The sequence below is a fragment of the Peromyscus maniculatus genome, chromosome 1 (genome assembly GCF_049852395.1).
Source record: "Peromyscus maniculatus bairdii isolate BWxNUB_F1_BW_parent chromosome 1, HU_Pman_BW_mat_3.1, whole genome shotgun sequence".
NCBI classification, from domain to species: domain Eukaryota; kingdom Metazoa; phylum Chordata; class Mammalia; order Rodentia; family Cricetidae; genus Peromyscus; species Peromyscus maniculatus.
Genome location: NC_134852.1, coordinates 143,530,463 through 143,553,221, shown reverse-complemented (window position 1 = coordinate 143,553,221; position 22,759 = coordinate 143,530,463). Strand labels below are relative to the sequence as shown.

At 49.5% G+C, this 22,759-nt stretch overlaps 1 protein-coding gene across 10 annotated transcripts in view; it reads left to right on the top strand.

Moving 5' to 3' along the window:
- Nucleotides 1–22,759, top strand: part of Ctbp2 (C-terminal binding protein 2) — a 137,877-nt gene that overhangs the window by 52,754 nt on the left and 62,364 nt on the right. Inside the window, exon 1 of one of the 10 annotated variants that reach the window (XM_076554107.1) lies at nucleotides 14,195–14,394. The exons of 8 other annotated variants lie outside the window; for them this stretch is intronic. The gene's annotated coding sequence lies outside the window, so the exon portion shown is untranslated. Of the gene's footprint in view, nucleotides 1–14,194; nucleotides 14,395–22,380; nucleotides 22,478–22,759 lie in introns of those variants that run through there. One more of the 10 variants, XM_042285016.2, reaches the window with a different exon arrangement.

Here is a 22,759-nt window from a genome sequence, read left to right as displayed (position 1 = left end):
AGTGTTTGGACTTCGCTGATGAATAGAGTTAATTCGCCGCTACACTTCCAATAATTCATGTTGCACAGTTTAATGACTTCTAGATAAAAACAGGATTGAAATGTTAATTTCTCTGAAGAAATCGGGGGCACTCTTGTATATCGGACAGCCTCGCTCACCTCCGTGCCTACATTAAAGCGCCGGTTAATTTCACTAAACAAGTGTCCTGGAGGTGTTTCTTGCTGCAGAGATGTTGGTGTTTCTTACCCATGTCCATGCCCCTTTTTCTAAGTCTCAGCATACACTTGATTGACTGTCTCAGGCAAGAATCTGTCAGAGGAGCCGGGTCAACATAACTCGACCCGTCAGTGACCACAGGCTGCCATCTCCCTTCTGAGCACAAGAACTTATTTTTAGACTTGATTTGACTGTTGTTAGCCATGGGTTTCATTGAATAGATTAGCGTCTCCACCTCCCAGCTGGGAAGTAAGAGCTAGGGATTGGTCGATACTGGACTTGGGGCAGTTTGGTCTCACTGTGAAGACATATTTTACATTTATCTAATAATTGTGTGCGCGTGCGTGCATGTCTGTGCAGGCTTGAGTCACAGCATGTGTGCTTGTGGGTGTCTGGTCTCTCCTGTCCAGGTGGGTTCCAGGGATTGAACTCAGATCACGAGGTTTGGCAGCAAGTGCCTTTACCCCTGAACCACCCCTGCCAGCTCTGATGGGGGGAGCGTTTAGCATTCCACTGTTCATCATTTGAGGACAGATGGACACGGAGTCCAGTGCTGTCTTTTCTCAGAAGATGAGAAGGAAATGCTGAGCATGGCAGTGTTAACCTGCTGCAGCCACACTTAGCAGGTGCTTGGATCCCCTCCCTCCATTTCTTCATCTTCTTCCTACTCCTGCTCCTCCCTTTTTTTTTTTTTTGAGACAGGGTCTCAAGTATCCTAGGCTGGCTCCAAATTCATGTTGTAGCAGAGGATGACCTTGAACTCCCAACGCTCCTGCCATGCACCCCCTCTCAGGACTGCTGCCACATCCTCTCCCCACCCCCGCCCCCACAGAAACAGCTGATTCTGTCCTTGGTCTCCATCTCCTCTTGCCCCTTTTCGTCGGGTGCACGTTTCTGGTGTCCCACCTTGGTGGAAAATCGACTTGGCTGTGAGCAATACCTCCTATTTCCTAGATCCTTAGACATTTCATGATTCTATTAAGGCAGCCTTTCTTGACTTGGGCCTCGTTGGCATTTGGGGGCAGGTATTATCTCAGCGTGGGCCTGCCTAGTTGGAAGCATTCGCTCACGATGCAGTCAGTTGTCTGTAGACATTGTCAAAGTCCCCTGAGTGAGACTAGCCCTCCCTGGGCACCCCTGGTTCCAGGAAGGTTGAAATGAGTGGTGGCCCGTTTTCATATTCTGCTTACACATCTTGCAGTTCCCTCCACTGTGGTCCAGCGGCAAGCTCCTGGCTTTCTACAGGGCTTTCTACAGGGTCGATCGGTGCGGCGGTCAGAGGCTCCGCCTCTTCTGGCTCTTCTTTGTACCTCCATGGCAGAGGCAGGGCCCCGTGAGGGAGGAAGCCACTGAGTCGGAGGCCCTGCCTCTCACATCGCCTCACGCCCGCCCGGTGCCTGGCTTCTTTGCTCTCACACGACTGCTCATGGCAGTGCCTTTGACAGACAGATTTATTTGTCACCTTGTCATGGTGACATGTTGAGATGGCTTCACCGCTCCTGTGCCATTGACACTTGGCTGTCTGAAGTCGGGATGCCGCATCCATCCCTCAGACGGAGTGGAGGCTTATCAGCAGCAGGCATAACCTCGCCGCCTGCTTCCCTGTTTCTTTAACTTTTAATTGAAACCGCTTAGTTGCCACCCCTGCTGTTAGGAATCTGGGGACAATTAGGAAAGTCCCATCTGTCCTTTGAACCATATTATATTGCCTTTTCCCCCTTCACTATCTCGAGAAGATGGTGAGTCTTTGCAGCAGTGTCTTTCCGTGGCCCTCTTGCTTCCCCACTGGCTGGGTTTTTATCTCAGTTGAATGAGTTATGGCAACTCTTTAATTCAATTATTTTCTGTCGTAGGCTTGGAGATGATTTAGTCGAATCAAATGCTGGGCTTCTTCTCTGCTGCAGAGCAGTGACTTCCCACAAGGCTGGGGGTGGATTTTTTTTTTTTTTTAAGTCTTCACTTCCAGCCACTGTCGCAGGCATTTGTACTGCTTGCCCCCCCTCCCCCTCCCTTCTTTGGCACAAGCTCCTAGTCAGTGTTCCCAAGCATAGATTGGAAACGGCAGATGCCATGGGCTTTGCCAGTCTTTCCCCAAGGCAAGGAATTATCTGTCCAATGATATTAGGTCAGTGAATTCCCACCCAGCTGTGTGTGTGTGGGGGGGGGGGAATGGGGGCGGGGCAGCCTGGGTGACCAGGGAGGCCCTGTATAAGCCTCAGTGTGGTAAACAATCTCTCCTGCTTTGGCATTTGACTCTGGATTTTAAAATGTGCCCGGCATGGCAATGTTTCACACAGCCATCTTTAACCTTTGTGGATTTTTAATGCGGAATGTCTGTTCTAAATAGAACCCGCCTTGGTCAGTGGCTGTCTCAAGTACATGGAGGTGGTAAAATGGTCACCCAGACAGCAGGCGGGATTAGAAAGCATATTTAGGCCCTATCGTTCTTCAGTGGGAATTCTCTTAGTAAGGCTGTCTTGTCTGGTGCTTTCCTGATAGGCCCGTGAGCTCAGGTGAAGGACACAGACAAGATGCTTTTAGGTCAGTGGGCATTAAAACAATTGCAGGTGAAGGACCCAGGTTGAGGCAGGAGGAAGTGGACAGGGGTCACCTGGAGTTTGGTCGCCTCAGCTGCTGAGTACTGGGCACCATTCAAGACCTGTATATGTGCATGCTAGGGTTGGGACCCTCCCCAGGGTGATCTCTGAGCTCAGTTAAACTTGGGGAGCACATGCTGTCCCCTAAGGAACAGGGCACACCAATGTTGCCACCCTACCCTAGCCTTTTGGGTGTCATTGGCCCCATATGCTGTGTGACTACCCATCCCTAGAGTATAAAGGTGAGTGAGTGTTTCGGAAGCACTCTGGCTCCTGAAGATAGCCACATGCTCACACCTGGCGCTTTGCAGAAGAAACAGCAGCCTCCTTCATCCCCTTGGGGCTTATCTGCACATAGATGCTGGCTACACAGCGACGAGCCATCTCTGTTCTACCTGAAGGCTGGGCTGGGCCTGACTGGTAATTACTAGAGCTAAGCCCAGGGGGCTGAGACCACCATGCATGATGTGTTTGCCTCTCTGGGTCTAGCCCAGTACTTGGTAGGCAGGCTGGAAGAAGAGAAATCGGTGCCTGGGAGTAATCCCTCAGAAACTGCAAGCAGATGTGGAAGCCACTGTCCACTTTCAAGAAAGTGCTACCTTTATTCTTCTACCTAGTGATTGTCAGTTCTTCTTAATAAACCGAGACTTGGGGACTGGAGAGATGGTGCGGAGTCAGGCACACTTGTTACTTTGCAGAAGGACCACCAGGTTCCCTTCCTAGCGGCCACATGGCAACTCACAACCCCCTGAAACGACAATTCCTTGCGATCTGATATCTGCGGGCAACTGCATGCACTTGGTGTGTAGACAAGTGTCCAGGTCAAATACCCATACACACAAAGAAAGGGAAATCGAGACTTGGGTCATTTGTGGTTTTGATGTCAAAATGATAGGTGTAGGGCTGGGGATATACCTCCGTTGGTACAGTGTTTGGTCCCTAGGATTACATAAAGTAGGTGTGGTAAGGCACACCTGTAATCCCAGCACTCCAGAGGTAGAGGGTGGGAGTCCTTGTTGGATAATTCAGAGCCAGCCTGATATAAGAAATACCATCTCAAAAAGGTCCCTCACACCCTTAAGCACTGACAGTTTAAAATGCAGAGTTGAATGATTATTGATTCACTATTGAGGACTAAAGTAATCAAGAGGCCGTCTGATAGTAAATAATATTTTGAGATTCTTACTATGTTTCAAGCTGGTCTGGAGTTTATATATAGACAGGTTGTCCTCGAGCTCCCGAGAGATGCTCTTGCCAGGCGAATAGTGTGTTTATCTTTATGTGGTAGAATTTGGGTGATTGTGACTTTTTACATCCCTTCTCCTCCATCCCAAACTTGTAATGAATGCCTGTTATTTTTGGTGTGTGGGAAAAATATTGACTACTCACTGCTTATATCTGAAGAGAGAAGCCATACAATGCAAACCATAAAGGCAAAACAAATCATGCACTGTCCCCACCTCCTCAGGATCCCAGCAGCACCTCTCTGTCCCTGGCTTTTCAAGGTCGGAAGGTCCTTAAGGCTGAGACCCGACGAGCTCAAAGCATATGGAGGACAGACTGTGGTTCACTTTCCAATCAAAGAGACTTGCTTGTGTGCCCATTTGTGATAGTAGATGGTGGGTAGAGATGGCTACAGGTCGGGCTTGTGTTCTTAACTTCCCTCTGGTCTCTGAGCACACGCGTGGACTCAGGCTTCCCTGGCAGCGGAGACGGTACTTGTGGTTTTCATATGTGTAAGAGGTATCGGTTTGTTTTCATGTCTTGGCAGGACCTTGTCCCCCAACTTGAGCTGCCTGGACTCAGGCACACCTCTGCAGTTTGCTAGTTCTGCAACCTTGGGAAGATGGCGGTTCTTTCCTGTGCCTCAGCTTGCTTCCTCTGTCTCTGTAGGCTTGTATGACGAAGCCAAGCAGAACTGAAGATGTAGCCCAGCATAGCACGTTTGGGTCACACATATGAAATCCTGGGTTTGATTCTGGTACTGTGTGAACTAGGTGTTATGGTACATGCCCGTGGTCCCAGTGCTTGGGAAGTAGAGACAGGATTGAGTGTGAGGAGTTTGGACTGGAGGTGTAACTCAGGCAGAACACTTAATCTGGCACACACAGACCCAGCCCTTAAAATAAAAGGGGGAAAAAAGGGGGGGCAGCTGCAGCACCTCCACCCGCAACCCCACCCCCCACCCCCGGCATACCAACATGTCAACCTGTCCGTAGTTAAGTCTGCTTTGCTCTGTTGAGATAGACAGGGCTGTTGGACAAGGCTACCTTTGGGGTACTCAGTCCTGAAACTGCTTTACTCCTGGGGCCCAGTCTGCAAAGAAGCCATCACCCAGAAGTGGCTGGTTGAGTATGTCGTCTTTCTGCCCCTCAATCCCTCACTATGAGCTTCCCCTAAACAGCTGGATTGCCAGGAGTGGTTTCTTTGGTTGGACATTTGTGAAGAGCCTACTGTGTGTCGGGGATTTCGCCAGGGGGCTTGGCCTGCTTGAGGTGCCCATTTGCTCCCTAGCTGTTCATTCCTGGGGTGATCAGCTACTGGGGCTGTGTCTACACCATCCTCTCTAGGTCAGCCAGACTGTTACCTGTAAAGTGTAGCTGTCACCATAGTTGGTCAACTTGGCAGAGAAATTCAGGCTTTGTTATCCTGATTTGACGTTTTTTCTGTCAGTTCAGATTCTTTTGAGTCTCCAGATGTTTAGAAGCAGCATACTGTTAGGAGTATTTATTTTCCTTTTTCATCCTATTGTGGTCAAGCATTGCTTTGGTGTGTGTGTGCGCGCGCGCGCGCGCGCGTGCGCGCTTAATTCTGTTGGAAAAATCTGTCAAAGGCAGATCTGTTAAAGTGAAAAAATATTCCACAGCATATTATTAGGCGCTGAAATATTCTGTGTAGGTTTGAGCTTGTTTGGAGGCGTAAATAACTCCCCTAGGAGAGCTGGGTCTCAGTTGCTGCTTGCTTGAAAGGGAAGCTGGAATGAGACGGCTCCAACTTTTTAGAAAATCCACAGTACTGTGTGACGGATGCACCTGGCTACAGCAGAAAGCAGGTTTGGGGGAGGAAAGTGAAGAGGCGCAGTTCAGCACTTTACCATTTAGCTTCTGATATTCAGACTCTCGGGGAGGTCAGAGGGCGCGGGAGGGCCTCCACTATCTCCCGTCCATCTTAAGCAACTTGTTTGGAGGTGGCTGGTTGACACCGTGGTGAGAGTGGGTGTTCTGAAAAAGCTATCACCCCCTGGTTGGGAGAGAGAGAGATCGTGCCTGTGTGCCCGGCCTCAGTTGCTCTCCACCTTACAGAGAGGCAGGATCTTTCACCTGGACAGAGAGCTTGCTCTAACTAGCTGGTGTGACTCGCCAGCTTGCTTTGGGAATTCCCTGTCTTCCCCTCTCAAGAGCTGAGTTACAGGTCGGCCCATGGAGGTGCCAGGAGCTAATCTCCAGTCTTCCTGCTTATGTGGCGAGCACTTTACCCACTGAGCAGTTGCTGGGCCCCATGTTTCTGTTTTTAATGCAGGGCGACATTGTGAGCTTGTGGGCAGGGCTGTTGACTTCTAGAGACTGGAAGCACAAAGTTATTTCCAGGAGAGACATCCAGACAGGGTTGACTCATCTCATACAGTTTGGAAACAGTGGGCAGTTCCTGGTCATTGGAGTGACTTAGATATTCCCACTGGATTGCTTGGAACCCCACTTGTTACTTAAAGTGATTGCGTGATGCCGACCTCAGAGGGGCTCTCACTTTGCACCGGAGGTTCCTGAGGGGGCTGCACTAGTGCCCCCAGCCGGTCTGTGGGTGGTAGAGACAGTGTTTGCATGCTTGTCCGGGTCGCGGTTGTAACTTGCACCTTCCTCTTAGTCCTTCATAATCACACTAGCAGTCCAGTCCATGCCTGTGGAAGGCTGACTGCATACTCACCGCATCAACTTCTCACGCCTTCTCCTAACAGCTGCTGCCATTCATTCTGTGTGCTGCATCTTTGACACACAGTAGGTATTTTGTTTCTCTCCTTCAGCTCGTGGGTTTGTTTCCCTTTTCCTTGTGGCATCTGGAGCCAGAGGGGAGCACTGTGTTGCACTCAGAGGATTATAGTGCTTCGATTCCAGGGCCGGGTGTCCACCGCACCTGGATCCTTGCAGAGTTAAAAGTTCCTTCACTTAAGGTCTGGTACAGGAAGCCCAGAGGAAAGAACACTTGTCCCCAAGAGTACAGCTGAGTTGGGGGCAGGAAAAACAATTAGTTCAGAGGTAAAGACACAGAGCCACACTAGTCCACTCCTGAGACAGACCTTCTTGCATGCTGGTGGATTGTGTGACAGGCCACCAGGCCTCACCTGAAGGGATCGGGATCAGTGCACATCCTGGGATCCTGTATTGAAGACACATGGAGGTCTTGAGTATTCAAATGAATGCTGTGTGTCCCTAGATGGTGGCTCTTAACTTCTTAGCCAAGCCAAAAGACTCAAGGAGAACTATGTTAGGAAAAGGATTGGTGGTGAGGCCTGTGGGCAGCATGGTGGGTCAATGGAATGACAGAATTGTCTGCAACAGGGAGTCCCAGGGGGGCATCCTTTCTCTGTTTGTTCCCTCTCCATAGATCTCTCTTTCTGACTGTCTCTTTAGGACCAGCCTTGGGGTACAGTGATGGCTGGCCTTCATTTCCTTAGGGTTGAGATTGGGGCTGAAAGACAAGGCCATGTTCTTGCTACATACGCATTCATTCAGAAATTGGTGTGTGTGTGTGTGTCTGTGTGTGTGTACACGTACATACTCAAGCATGCTTTTGCATGCATGCATGTGAGGCACAGTTCTTGAGCCTCTGCAGCAGCACTGGACACAGCTGTCACTGAGATTCTGTTTTAGAAGCAGAGCACTCCTCCGGGGCGCATTGCTTCCCCACTGGCTTGGTGTCAAATTGATGATAGGTTGCTTCAGTCTAACTTGCTCGCTCTTACAGAAAACAGTCATAACCAGGCAGCTTGTAGACAACAGAAATCTGAATGCTTTGGATGCCCGGAAGTCGAAGACCAAAGCCAGCAGAAGCCAGACTTGGTGGTGCAGGTCTATAATCCCTGCTCCTCCTGAGGCTGAGGCAGGAGGCTGTAAGATTGAAGCCTGTCTGAAGCAGAGCGAATTCAAGGCCAGCCCAAACATTTTACTGTGACCTGGTCTAAAACTCAAAAAAGGGGCATGGGGGTTGTGGGGGGAACAGGCTGGGAATTTAGCTCAGTGGTTCAGCATTTGCCTAACACACATGTGACTCTGGGTTCAACTCTCAGGATTGCTAAGTAAATAAGTAATAAAGAGACGAGCAGATTCTGTGGCTGCTGAAGGCCACCTTGCCATATGCTCAGATAGTGGTCCGAAAGGAGCTTTCTGGAGAGAACCCTCATCCCATCTTGAGGACTTAGCACTCATTGTCTCACAATGGTCAGATGACCCACCTCTGGGCTATTAACTGTCACTTGGGGCTGGGGCTTTCTCCATAGGAACTTGAGGTACCCAAGCATGCATGCCAGGATATACACTGTGGGCCAGGAGCCCCTCTGAGGCCTGTTGGCCATGGGCCTCTGAAGGGAACACCAGATCAGAGCTTCAGGAGACACGTTGGGAAGAGCAGGCAGAGAGAATCAATGAAGAGAGCAGGAGTTTATGGCCCTGCACAGGGAAGGAGGGAGGGGGGCAAGGGGCAGAAAGCATGATAGTACCAGCCAGCATACTAAATCTTTATGTTGCCATCAAGGTATATTGAAGTGTCTTTAGTGAATTACTAGGTCAGCGTGATGTTTTAGGATTTACTATTTTTTTTTGTTCGGGGTGGGGCCAGGGTCCATTGTATCTGAAAATGATGTAGATAAAGGGCTAGAGGAGAGCAAAGAAAGAGATGATAGATGAGATGTATAATAGATCAGGGCCATCTTAGCCACTGTAGAGGCTGAGGAAAAAAAAAAAAAAAAGCTCTTAGTTCAAAACCTGGCCCATACAGTAAGATACTTTCAATATAGAATGGGCTAGAGGCAGGGAAGAGAATGAATGAATGAGATAGAGAACAGTCCGCAAGAGGTGGCAGCCTGAAATGGACAGGACCAGGCTATACTGCATCCTGGAGTGATGTTCCCGAGACTCCTGCCCTCGGAACCAGAGCACTCAATCAATACGGCTGTTGGAGGCTCTTTGCCCTGATTTCAGAAGGAAAGCTTCCAGCTCTCCCTGGAGTCAGAGATGGAAATTGTCTCTGGCTAATAGGATCTTTACAACAGCTAAATCCTCCACTAAACACTTTATGTAACTGCTGTTGCACCCAGGGTAGCTCCCGTCCCCATATGTCTGCGAAGCTCTCTTTCACTGTCATTAAAGAGAGTCAGCCCTGTGCCTGGGAAGGAGACGGGATCCTGCTGGAAGGGCTGTCTACACCATCCTTTCTCAGCTGCTTAAATTGCTGTGAGGGCAGCGCAGGGATCTTGGAGGAGGGAGTTCTCTCTGGTATAATTATGCCGTTAGTAAAAATGGTGGTGGGTCTTTGCCTCCTTCCTTAGCCACTAAAATATAACTCTTGATCTCCGACTAGGCAGCTGTTTGCAATCTGCCTCCTTTTTCCCCGTTGATGGATTAGTGCGAAGGCTTGGGTGATGGGTGGCAGTGTGAGGGCTGAAGGTCCTTTTTGTTGTCTCCAGCCACGACTTGGGCTGTTGGAGGCGCTCCAGGTTGGGCTGCTGTTCATGGGTCGCATGTCCCTGGTTTCGCCTGGTGTGCCGTTGCTAAGAAGTGGACTTTGTTTTCATGGAGCCCGGGGAATGCTCAAGGACAAATACACTTTGGCGAAGATTTGCTGATTGGGGAAGACGGCTAGGTGTTGAGTACCGGCAGGAACAGGTGGCGAGGTCAACATCCCTGGGACTGATTGGGGTAGCAGAGGAGGGGGAAGTTCGTGGGGAATCACAAGATACCTTGGTGGAAAAGATGAACAAGGATCAAGGAGGCCGAAGTGAAGGAAGGAAGTGTGGGTGGGGCCCGGAGGATGACTACAGCATCCTGGGTGGGTCCGACCTGCCCAATCTACTGTACACACACACACACACACACACACACACACACACACACACACACACACACACACACACACACACACACACACGGCCAGGGAACAAAGGATGGGTGGGACCAGTATTGGAGGTGCTTCTGAGAGCCTGGCTAGAAAACTCCCTGCAGTAATTGAGGCAGCCATTGAGGGCCTTTGGGACTGAAGGTGTGGGACTCGGGAGGTAATTTCCAGAGTACCACCTCTCAATGTCTTCCCTTCCCAGACAGGAGGACCGTTAATGGGTGGGTGACTACTGGATATAGGGGCTCTACTTAGAAGATGGCCCCTCTGAGGCAAGCAAGGGTGGCCTCTAGATCACCTCCTGATGAGTCACACACTTACTCATTCCATCAGTCACCTTTCTGTGGCTGCTGTGGGCCCAAAATAGAAAGATGACTGGGCCAGTCTCCCCAGCCGCATCTCTCCCGTGTTGCTGGAGGTAGCTTCGGAGCTGTGGGCTGGCTCGTGTTTTCAGGCTGTGGAGAGTAAGTAAGGGCAGCCGGTGGGCCCTGGATTCTGTTCAGGGCGCATACGTCATCACCTTTTATCCCAGTTAGTCATAGTTTGGATTGCATAGCCATGGTAGCCATAGTAACGTGGCATTATTTCCTCCTGTAGATGAGGAAACTGAGTCTGGGCAACTCCTCATCCTGAAGGACAGGCTGGTGTGCACGGCATGACCCTAGCCAGTGCTTGGCCGCCAGCCACGGACGTGTTCTTCGTGGTGGGGCTACGGGAGTGGGCTTCAGATGTCCTCAGTACTCCTCCTCTCCAGCACAAGGCCCACTCCTTGTTTGCATCGGGATGTAAAATCCAGAGAGGTCTTCTGAGCAACGAGGCCCAGCTCATGCCCAGCTTTGTACAAGCATGCTGAGGACGTGTGCTGCCCCGACTCCTGCCGCATGGGTGGATTTGGTGTCAGAGTTGGGCTTATAGGTAAAGCATTAGCCTGCATTATTTAGACCTATGGGTGCTGAGGATGAACAGCCAAGATGCTGTTATCGGGATCCCCTGGGCCTCCTGACAGTCCTAGCCTCCTAGTCTGTCTCAGTCTGGCCCCAAGCAGACCTCTCCTGATTCGCTGACCTCTGAGCTAAATATTGCAGTAGAGGTCTAATCACTTGGGTGGGGCACGGTGATCGTGGAGGCAGTATGCAAATGTATGTGACTTGAGCAGCCACCCTCGGCTAATCACAGGAGACAGTCAGAATGAACTGAAAATGCTACCAGAGGCAAAGGATATTTTATTAATTTTTTCATAAGGATCGATTATATTGTAAAATCAAAAATAGTTACAGAAGAAGGAAGTTCTCCACAGGGTGCTACCGGGAACTCCCTTTGTAGACCAGGCTGCCCTCGAACTCAGAGGTTCCTGCCTACCTCTGCCTCCTAAGTGCTGGGATTAAAGGTGTGTGCACCTGTGCTGAGGCATCACCCCCCGCCCCCCAGCTTTAATGGGGAAAAGGGTTGGGTTTACTGTCCTGCTTGCTGCCTAGGGGAGGAAGACAGTCAGCCTGGCTGCAGCATGGGCAGGCCCTGTCCTTGGTCCACCTGGTAAGCTGTATGGTCCACATGGTCTGGTTCCCGGAGAGATTGACTTGGATCACACAGTAAAGGTGATGTCCCGCTATTTTCTCGACTGTAAAGCTCTGAGGCTATGCTACAGTTTTACGGGACATCCTGCTGACCCTCAGCCTCTCTCAGCATAGCAGTCTCAACATTGACCATACCTGTCTGATCTGTAGTTATGGTGATTGCTAAATGGACGGAGATCACTTTGCTGTTTTGTCTGGTTTTCATTTTTCCTTTGACTTGCACACAGTCTTTCATCCGTGAGGATTCCTGGCTTCTTCATCTAGTTAGTGTGTTATACCTAGGCGTTCTGTTTTGGCTTTCAGATTGGGTATGTCCCGTCTTACCTCTTTGGCCGGCAAGGAAGAAGATGTGCAGTTATCTGTCCTGTCATGCTGCATCTGGTCGGGGATGGAGGGGTGGAAGGGTGGAGGGATGGAGGTGCGCCACACGTGGGATCACCTGCTGTGGACACAGCAAGCCATAGTTAGTGGTGAATTCGGAGGTTCTTGGTTTTCAGACTGTCGACCTTTGAGCCACAGCTTGAGACCCACATCAGGCCCTTCCAGATGGGCCATGGCTAACATTCCCTCATTCTGTAAATAATTTATGACTTCAGCTGCTGTGGGCATGAATGTCTTCTTCTGCCTTCTCTTCCCTTTTTATAGTGCTTGTGTGCATCTGGGGACCTTTTGGTTTTTGGGCGTTGGGGTCACTTTAGAAAAAGCCAGAGGGGATTGTCTTTTTCCAAATGGGACAGATACTCAAGATAGCCCAGATGTCAGCCCTAGGTGATGTGATGCTGGGAGTCGCCAGGCTGCCGTGATCGATTGCCACCCGTCATTCTATAGTAAAGAGCACAGTACCCAGATGGATATAGAGAGGAGAGGTGTACTGTGAAGACCCAGTCTCTCCCCACACTACCCTGGTCATGCTGGACTGCTCTGTGCTTGGTAAGAGAGTAGACTCTTGGCGCAGGATGTGGGCATGTGTTTGCTCCCTAATCCATGGAAATTGGTATGTTTCTTTATAAGTTTTGACTTCTGTTTCCTTAAGTAGACTTAAGGAAGCCTGATTTACCTGCCCCTTAGTGAAGTTAAGCAGAGTGTAAAATGCCTTCATGGTAGTTGGATTTACACTCTGTTAAAATGATTTGTGCACTTTGCAGAAAGCTGTGATATTAGATGCATAAATATTCAGCAGTGTTAACTCGGGGGAAGATTTTATTTGACAGGATCACGGCAAGAGCTGAGGTACAGACAGGTTTGGAACCGTGTAGCAAGGTGGCCAGAAATGGACACAGAGAGTGCCAGCTCGGCTTTAAAAATCTACCTCAAACATTCGAAATCAACAGGAAAGGCTGTAAGCGCTCCTTCACTGGTGCCTCTTGGTGGAAGTGGTTTGTTTCAGCAAAGAAGACCTTGTGGTTTCTATGTTGGTCTCATGCTTCATCTGAGAGAAGGCCTGGTTAATAAAATCACAGCTGAGGTAGTCCCTAGCCCTGATTTTGAGCCCATTTTGTGCAAATGAGTAACACGGACAATTCCTTGGATCTTTTGTGACTGGGAACACACGGTCTTCTGAGAATGGGTCAGTTAGTCCATCCTGGGACCTATCAGGAAAATTAATAGTTAATGGATAGCTGTTCTTAACCCATCATGGTGTTCACACCCAAATGCTTATAGGATTTTCTCTACACTGTGGACCGTTTCAAAATGACATTTTCCCGTTGCTTTGTCATCTCGAGGAAAGCCAGTCACTGGGTGCATCTGAGTATGTGTAACTACAACCTGATGGCATAAGGTCCCAGTACTGAGGGGACTGTAGCTTTCAGCCGGGAAGGTCACACAAGTAGATGACAGACCACTTACTTCACAGTGGCTTCAAGTGTGCCCCTCTGTCCTGCTGGAGGTATGCATGCCCTACCGGTCTCTGAGTTGAAAGGTGTGCAAGATGGTTCTGGGTTGGTCTCACTGTTTCATCTGAGAGAATGCCCGGTTAATAAAATCACAGGCTGAGAAACCAGTGTTAATCACTGTCCTGAAGGCATCCATCTTTGCAACATCCAGTGTGCGCTCTGCTTGCCTTTGCCGATCCGTTGTCTCATAGCCTGGCCTGCTGGTGACCTGCTGGTGACCTTGCATCAACTCAGAGTGGCATGTTCCCAAAGTCAGAGGTTGGAGGTGTGTTTTGGGTTTAAAAAGCTGTAGAAGTTAGGAGAATCTTGGTGGTTGAGTAGACTGGTCAATGAAGTTCTCTTGAAAAGAATCCGTGCAGTGATTGGTAATACCAGCTGGAGTGGCGAAGAGCACTTACACAGAGGATCAATTGGGTTTGGCTTCCAGCACTCACGTGGTAGCTCAGGAACTCTAGTTCAGGGCATCCAATGCCCTCTTCTGGCCTCCTCAGGCACCAGGCATATACCTAGTGCACATAGAAACATTCTGGCAAGATGCTCACACACATAAAACAAAAATATTAAATGAAAATTTTGAAAAAAAATGGTACCAAGATCTGGTAAAAATCCTGGATAAATTTATCCTGGATAAATTTTTAAAAAGCTGGTCTTCTCGGGCATATCAGAAACGGGTGGCCCCATGAGAAGCATTTCCCAGATGCCCCCTCTAATGTCAGCCTCAGTATCCAGGCCTGGGGCCCCTCCTCGGAAGGCCTCTGCTTGTTTCTGGAGGCATTGTGACGACAAGTTCACATCACGGCTTTAGAATTGGGCTGGGGCATCAATGGCAGCAGAGCGGACGTCCCTTCCCTGCTCGGGCCTGTCTCCAGAGTCAGGCTTGGTTCTCGACCCCCTTTGGCCAGGAACGCTGATAGCACAAGTGGTAGCCCTCTTTGGACTAAGTGCATGAGGCGAGTGATGGGTGAATCTGTGGTCCACAGTTTCCAGCCCCGTCACAGCCTTTTCAAGGTAAATTTCATCAGCTAACCCGGGTTTCTTCTATTCTTCTGGGCAAGTTCCTGTTTGTCTGCCACAGAGAAAGCCCTTTTTGTTGAAAATCCCGAGCATAGAGCTTTCCAGAACATGTTATTGGGCACAGCTTTATTCTTTGATCCCTTCAGAAGATTAAACTCTGGTTGGTGTTGGCTGCCAGGTCAGGTGGGGGCGGGGGGGCTGAGTAAAGCTATTGTTGGCGCCCAGGCAGCTTGGAGCCTGGTACTTGGTCCTTCCTTCCCTGTCTCTAGCTCCTCCTCTTACTCGAGGAACATGGGTAAGAGAAAGAAACCTCAGTCTTTGTGTGTCCTTGTCAGCCATAGTCACCTCCATACCCTGCAGGCGAAGGGACTTCAGCTCTCATCAGCTCATACATATCAGGAGCCCCCACATCTCATTACATGTATTAAGAAAGTGTGTGTGTGTGTGTGTGTGTGTGAACTTCTGTGCCTGCCTCCTCATGATCAGTGTCTTTCTTCCCCTGCTGCTTTTTGTTGATAGTGGTGCCGTGTGTGTGTGTGTGTGTGTGTGTGTGTGTGTGTGTGTGTGTGTGTGTGTGGTTTGATACATGCAAGTGTGCATGTATATGTAGGTGCACATGAGTACACATGCATATGGAGGCCACATGATTAGCTCTGTCACTCTACCTTTTGGGTACATGTGTTGTATTCATGCTTGTGGAAGTGGCACAGTAGTAGCCCACTGGTTCTCCGCCTTCCTAATCCTGTGACCCTTTACGACAGTTCCTCATGCTGTGGTGACCCCCCCAGCCAGAAAATTGTTTTCCTTGCTACTTCATAACTGTAATTTTGCTACTGTTATGAATCTTAATGTAAATAGCTGATAGGCAACCCTTGTGAAAAGGTCGTTCAGCCACACGTTGAGAACCATTGTCCAGAGGATATTGAGTGTCTTACTCTATCACTCTCCACTTTATTCCCTTGAGTCAGGGTCTCACTGAACATGGAGCGAGGCTGTCCGTGATCCAGTGCTGTGGTTTTACACACACACACACACACACACACACACACACACACACACACACACACACACCTTTGCCAAGTAGTGAAGATTCACACTCAGGTCCTCAGGCTTATCCTGCAGACACTTCACCCAGTGAGCCATTACCCAATCCCACACATCTCATTTTCTGTGTGACTTAGAAAACCTTCAGAATGCCTCTGTAAACAGCCGTCATTTTGGTTTCCTTCCAAAATGGAGGCATGGTGCATTCTGGGCATGGCCGTTGGCCCAACCTTTTCATTCATTCACTACAGGAAGTGAAAGTTTGCATGACATCACCGTGGGGTTATTTCTCGTTGTTGTAATTAGTAGGCTAGCAGGAAGTAGCTGGACAGATGATTCTTGGCAGAACAGACCATTTAGACGGGGAAGGCCAAGAGGGAGGTCTGGGGAGGAAATGGCATTTTGCAAGTTCACTCTTCAGGGGAAGAAATCTGGAGGGTCACAGGCGTTCCTGGGAACAGAGCTGCCTCTTGCCTGAGTGGGCATTAACCGTCTCAACCCTCCTCCCTCATGGCCACCCCCAAAGCCACACTGCCCTGACTGGCATTGGGGTCAGATGTGTGTGTACCGCACCATCGCTCACTGAGCTGTGCTTTGGGAGCAGGCTCTGCCTCTCAGATCCCAGGGGCTGACATGTTTGAGTGAGGGACTCACAAAGGTTCTTAGAAGAATCTGAGGCTTCCAAGACCAAAAAGTCGCATTGGCCCATCTTTTAGGTCAAGCTCTAGGGGATGTGTGGGACCTCCTGAGCTGAGTGAGGGAATCTAGAACCGGAACCCTGGTTAGCTGCCCTTTCTGCCCTGTCAGGGATGATAAGGTGCTTGCCCCACCTGCGTGGAGGCAGTATGCCCAGTGTCCGAAATACACCTGCTTGAGGCAGGTTCTGGTCTGGGGAAGGTAGGAGGTGCCCAGAGCTGGTGGGTTGTGTCCCTGTTCACAAGGTTGTCTGGTTTATGGGGCTCTGGAATGTGGGAACAGAAAGGGAGATGGGTAGGATGTGGACTGTTTGGTCAGGCCTCTTGTATTTTCTTTTAATGAAAATAGGATATTTGCCCGGCAGTGGTGGCGCACACCTTTAGTCCCAGCACTGGGGAGGCAGAGGCTGGTGGATCTCTTGAGTTCGAGGTCAGCCTGGTCTACAGAGAAGAGTTCCAGAGCAACCCAAGGCTACACAGAGAAACCCTGTCTCAAAAAATACCCCCCCCCCCAAAGAAAAAGAAGAATGTTCACTGGTCATTTCTGTGGCTATATTACCATCTGTATTTCTGTTCAGTCCTGTGGCGTTGCCATTGAGGCACAAGTGTCCATTTCTAGAGGTTCTTCTGCCACTTTACACTCTTGCCACCTCCACACGGGAGTTTCTGTTCGTAGCCTCCAACCTCTTAGCACTCTATCGGTCGTTTTAGTGATTCGGCTGCACTTGTAGTACTGTTTGAAGGCGTTTCCAGTCGTGTTTTTCTCGTGTTAGTAGGCCGTTTTATGGCCTGATGGGCTGTGTTGGCATTCTCCTGAGCAGTGCCCGCCAAACTTCAGTCTCTGTTAGAAATCGGTTTCTTGAGATTTTTCTTACGGTGCCATCATCTGCTCTGTGCTGCTATGATTGAATGGCATAGGCTTATAACTTACAGCAAACGGAAATTCACTGGCCTGTAATTCTGAAGGCTGACAAGTCCAAGGCCAAAGGGTCCAGCATGGTGAGGGCCTCATGCTCAGCAATCCCACATCAGAAAACATAAAAAGGGAAGGAAAGCAGATAAAAGGGGGCAGTTTGCCGCTCCCCCGCCCCCTTTCCTCTTCTCATCTTCCTTGGATCCTAACTCTCTGTACTTGTGTTTAGGAAGGCACTCCAATCTTCCTGTACTAGAATTCTTACTAGAAATGCAGGAATTCCTGACGGATTCCGGCTGCAGGGCTTATGTTGGATGCTTATGTTAAAATATTCCTCTCTTTTGCATTCTCACTGTCTTAAAATAGTTCTTGTTGTTTTCTTTTAAAGATTTATTTAATTTTTTAATTATGCGTACTCGTGAGTATAGGCACTCCAGTACAGGTGCCCACAGAGCCATTGGATCCCATTTGAGCCAGAGTAACAGGTGGTTATGAACCACCCAGTGTGGGTGCTGGGAACCAAACTTGGGTCCTCTGGGAGAGCTGTACACACCTAACTGCTGAGCCATCTCTCCAGCCCGTTTTTGTTGTTGTACACCAAACCTATTGTCACATTTTGTGGTCCGTGCCTTTACATGTCAGTTCAGTTCATGGTGGGTCTCCCTGAGATCCTTGGCCACTTCTTGGTTTCCTGTGGAAGTCTGGTGGTTCAACCTTCGGCACTTGAGAATCCACTTTGGGTGGGAGAGTGGCGGGTCCAGGTTCTCACTTTCAGTTTCCTGGGCTCTGCATTTGGTGGTGGTCAAAGTCAGATGTTTCCTGATTCTGCAGACAGCTGCCGACCGACCGTGGCGCTCACGGGTTGACAGGCCTCTCATGCCTCTGTAGATGTGTCAGAAAGCAAGTCAGGATTAGGCGGGGAACAACCTCCGGGTGTTGAAGGCAAGGCCAGGTAGACTCCGCTTCGAGGCATCAAGTCATTCCCAGACATAGGCTAGTCCGGTTTGGCTAACTCTAGCTGCGAGGCTGCGACATCTCCCCTACTTAGATCTCTCTATCTTGTTGAATCAGCAACTGTTGAGGAAGAACAGCCTCAGGGTGATGTGTCATACCTGGTGGAAAGGCTAAGGCAGCAGGAAGTAGCCTGCAAGGTTCTTAAAGGGACAGCAAGCAATTACTGAAGGATGAGAAAGAATTTAGTGCTTCGGTTTCACAATGCACCCTGAACCACAGTTATTCTGGTGTTAAGGGCAGTGGTTGCTGTAAAGGATAGCTCCCAGCAAGGTCTTTTTGGTCTTCCCGACACTGCCTGTAAGATTCCTGTAACAGGTTGTGCGGGGGATCCTTTGTCACCCCAAGTCTCTCTCACACATATGTGCACACTTTGAACTAGGATAGCCTTGAACTCCTGATCCACCTGTTTTTTAGGAGTTACCGGTGCACACCACCACACCTGGTTTATGGTATCAGCATTTCCAGAGTTGGGGCATCTACTGGCGTCTAGGGTGTGTAGGTCAGGAATGCTAACAAACACAGCACAATGCATAGAACAGCCTCTCCCTCAAGGAATTAATTGTCCAACCCAGCACATCAGCAGTGCTCAAGCTGGGAGAGCCTTTGGTACTCGCGGTGCTTAGAAAGTTCGTCGCTGTCTCAGCCCCTGACTAGTATGGTGATGGGGCCAGGGGTCTGTCCACATCTGGACTGTAGAGTTAAGAGCAGAACCTCCTGTCATTGAGGCCCAATGAGATGGTATCACACAGCATCCAGCTCAGCCCTGGCCATAGTGAATGAGTCTTTTGTCCTGGACCACTCACACATCACCACGTGTGGACCCTTGCACCCAGCGGCAAGTCTGAACGCAGGCCGTTTTACATGTCTGGTCCCAGCAAACCTCTATTATCTAAGAACGTTTTTGATGAAATCTATCGAGCCTTCTTCATTTTGTGTCTAAACCCCCTATACGAGTCCAGGTTGTTTGCTTTGCTTCATCCAAAGTGTTTGCTAGGCTGGAGAAATGGCTTAGCAGATAAGCCTCACAAGTGTGAGGACCTGAGTTTGGATCCCCGAAGCCCATAAGAAATACCGTGTCTCTAATCTCTGATCCTCCCGTGGGATGAGAGGTGGAGATGAGAGAACCCCAGGAAAATCACAGTCCACCTGGCTACGGTGGTGTGTGTAGCAGCTAACGACCATCTCAAACAAGGGGGAGAGCAAGGATCAACACCCTGGCTTATCCTCATGCCAGCTTGTACTCAACACGGGTGCACACGCATAAACACATACAAATAGAATTGTAAAAAAGTTTCGCATGCCAGTTGGTCTCTGAGTCTTTTCTGTTGTCCATTTTGTGTGAAATGCTCATTGGTACGCAGCGTAGATCCCATAGAAGAAATCGGGTACGTTTGAGACTTTCTTAAGTGAGCATCGAGTAGTAAGATGAATTTGCAAATCTGTACAAACAGCAGTGGCCTCTACAGTTTTGCAGTGAGGAAAAAAATATCTTGAGACTGATTCATCAATCAGGGTTCACTTAAGAAAGCTGCGGGGAGCCCGTTTTGGGTCTACTATGGCCGTGGTCCTTCCCTGACGGTGTGTTCTCTGAAGGTAGACTCTCAGCTGTTTGCCCTTCTGCTCTGTCTACCTACCTGTTGTATCCATCAGTTTAAGTAATGACTTAAATAATGACTGCCAGAGCAGTCATCAGTGTTTTTGTTAATGATTTGGGGCCTTGCAAGGTAATTGGTCCTGAAGCGCGATATGCTGCATGGGGCAGGTGCATACAGAGTCTCAGAGAGCAACCTTTTCTCTGGTTTAGCTTTTGCAGCAGAGTTTGCAGCCTGTTCCCTGTTGCCTCAGGCTTGTTCCTGTTCTTCTCAAGAAACCGGCAGGTGGTTGGGGGTAGGGCACACCTCCACTGGTAGTCAGTGGTCCATAGCTTTGGACTCTCCCCCACTCGCTGGGAACAATCAGAAATTGGTATCTGGCACTTTCTCATCCTTCTTTTGCTGCCTTTTTGCGTGGGCTGGATGCTGCCTTTTTGCGTGGGCTGGATTGGGGCTGGTTGTGGCGTATAGGATTGTATCCTCATGACTTGGATTATGACTTGGAAGGAACACGTCCTGACCTGGTCTAGTTACCCAGGCTCTGCTGTGTCTGTCACATCCGGGAGCTGCTGACTGCACTGACCCACCCTCCTGCATAGGAAAGTCACCAGATTCCCTTTACTGCCTTGGTTCTGTGTGGGGCCTGGTAGCTTGTAGAGGAGTTGGGAGACATGTTTCATATGGTGGCCTGTATAATTTGCAAAGGAGAGTTAGTCTGCCCATCTTTTCTTTCTTGGAAGGAGGATTATTGGACTCTGGTTCTAAAGATTTGTCTGTTGGCTCGAGGTTTTATTTGCCATTATTTTCCTCAGCCACCCTAGTGAGCCTCCCTCTCTGCCATATCCTCTCGAAACCTGGCCTACTTGTCCATTCTTGGGCTCTCTGGCTGGCTGTTGTGGCCTTTGCTCCATTTCCCTTTGAGGCTTGGGATTTTTACCCCTGGCTTTCTGCTTGCTTCCATCCCGGCACCTTGTTCCAACAGTTGGAGTCTTGGCATGCTGGATTGATTTCCTGTTCGCTTGGGCTGGAGCCAACCACACAAGTGGCTGACTTTTGCTTGCTGACCGCCCCTTCCTCGGACAGCCGTTCACACCGAGTGTGTGGTGTGTCTCCTGGTTTCTCCAGGGTGTTCCAAACCGTGGACCTCTAGTGCCATGCATGAACTGCCAGCCCAGCTATTCCCAACACCATGGCCTCCCGTGTGTCTACAAACTATTTAGAGGACTTGCAGACCCCTCCTGGGACACTGAGCGGTTGAGTGTGGAGGGAATAACCTCTGCACAAAGTGAGCTGAGGGGAGAGATCACCACAGGGAGACAGTGGGAGGAAACTCAATTTAAAAATTGAATCTAAAAATTATTTTTAAATACTTTTTTTAGAGCAGTGTGAGACTTGACAGAAAAAAAAATGAGAAAATGGTATGTGTATGTCTCCTACCAAATTTTCTCATTGTTAGCCTAAGTTAATTAATGAAACAATGTCCACACATTGTTAATAACTAAGGCTATAGTCTATTTGGAGAGGGTGACATTTTACGTCAGCATGGTTCAATTCCTCTGGGGGGCGCTATGAGGAAAAGGAAGTCATTTCACATCTTTGGTAGAATTCTGTTTGGCTTCCTCTTTCGGGGGGAGGAAGGGAAGTGAGTTGGTAGACCATACAGGGTGGTCCTCCATGAACTGGGCAGTGGCCAGTGCCCTCCTTAGGAATCTCACATTGGAAGTGAGTGGGAACTTTGAACATGTGTCTTGGTTGACCTAGATGCTTTGTGGGCTAGACCTTCGCTGACTCTGATTTTAGAATTTCAGACCTGAGAGTTGCTGCCAGAGTTGGTTTGCAGTGATGATGCAATCAGCAGAAGGGGCTGGTGCCACTGAGGACTGCCCTGAGGAGGGGTGGGTGTTGCCTTGGAAAGGCTTCATAAGGGGGAGGCCGGGTAGGGGTGACCAGCCTTCAGGCTGTCCAGGGATGATGGTGTTCAGGGAGGGCACCTGCTCTGCCTCAGGCCCTTCCTGCATATTGGTACATTCCTCAAGTTTATCTCCCAGCTGCCGACCCAAGAGACAAAAAGGATTATAGGTGTAACTGAGTTAGTTGCACAAGGTCACGTGCAGGAATCCACAAAACCTGAGGCTTAAATGCCGAGGAGGTGGGCCGGGTAATGTGTTGAGCAGGATTCGAGAGCTCACACAGTCAGTCCCAGGTAAAGCTCTCTCAGGTACATGCTGATTGCTGTGTTTTTTATTCCATTGCAGCCTGCAGCCTGTCTCTTGGGGAGGAAGAACATTCTCATTTTCGTTGTCTACTGATCTAATACTGGCAGTCGACCCCAAGGCCCCTCCCTCACGTACATGCTAGCAAACACTACCACTGAGTTGCCTCATATTTGACCCATCCTTATATTTGAGCAGGACTTGAACTTGCTGTTCTCCTGCTACAGCCTCCCAAGTAGCTGGGATTACAGGCTTCCACCACGCTGCCCACATGCTTTCTAGGCCTCGGCAGGTTGCTATTTTGTGAGAAGGGATGGGCCTATATGTGTAAATTGATGTTTTCCTTAGGTTTAAGTTAGTAACTTTGTACATTCCTTGATGTAAGACTTTTAGAGTGCTAACTAGAAACAGTCCATCTGGTCATGGGAGTCGTGGCCTTTCACAGTTGAGGAAGGTCACTGGAGCAGAACTCTGGATCTACCATAACCCTTCCCAGAATCCTCTGGAGTTGGGGTCAGCAGGGCTTATTGCCTGGCAACAAAATTCACCTGCAGTTTTGCATCTTCCTCCCCCTGTAGCTTCGTCTTCTTGTACATGGCAGCTGAGGTGAGGACCTTCCAGTTGTATGGGGTGCTGGGTGCCTATCTAACGCTGCTTGCCACCACAGGATGGGCTTCTGAAGTAACGGGCCCTCTGTAAAATGGGCAGGTAAAGACCCTGCTTGGGAGATGATTTCATAGGATACACACTGGACTTGGATCTGACAGGTAGCTAGCTAGTCCTTAGGGGCTGACCCGTGAGGGCAGCCACAGGTGTCTAGAATCAGGGAGGGCAAAACGGTCGCCCTCATCTTGGCGCTTCATGTTGGATCCATCATAGGGACAAGTC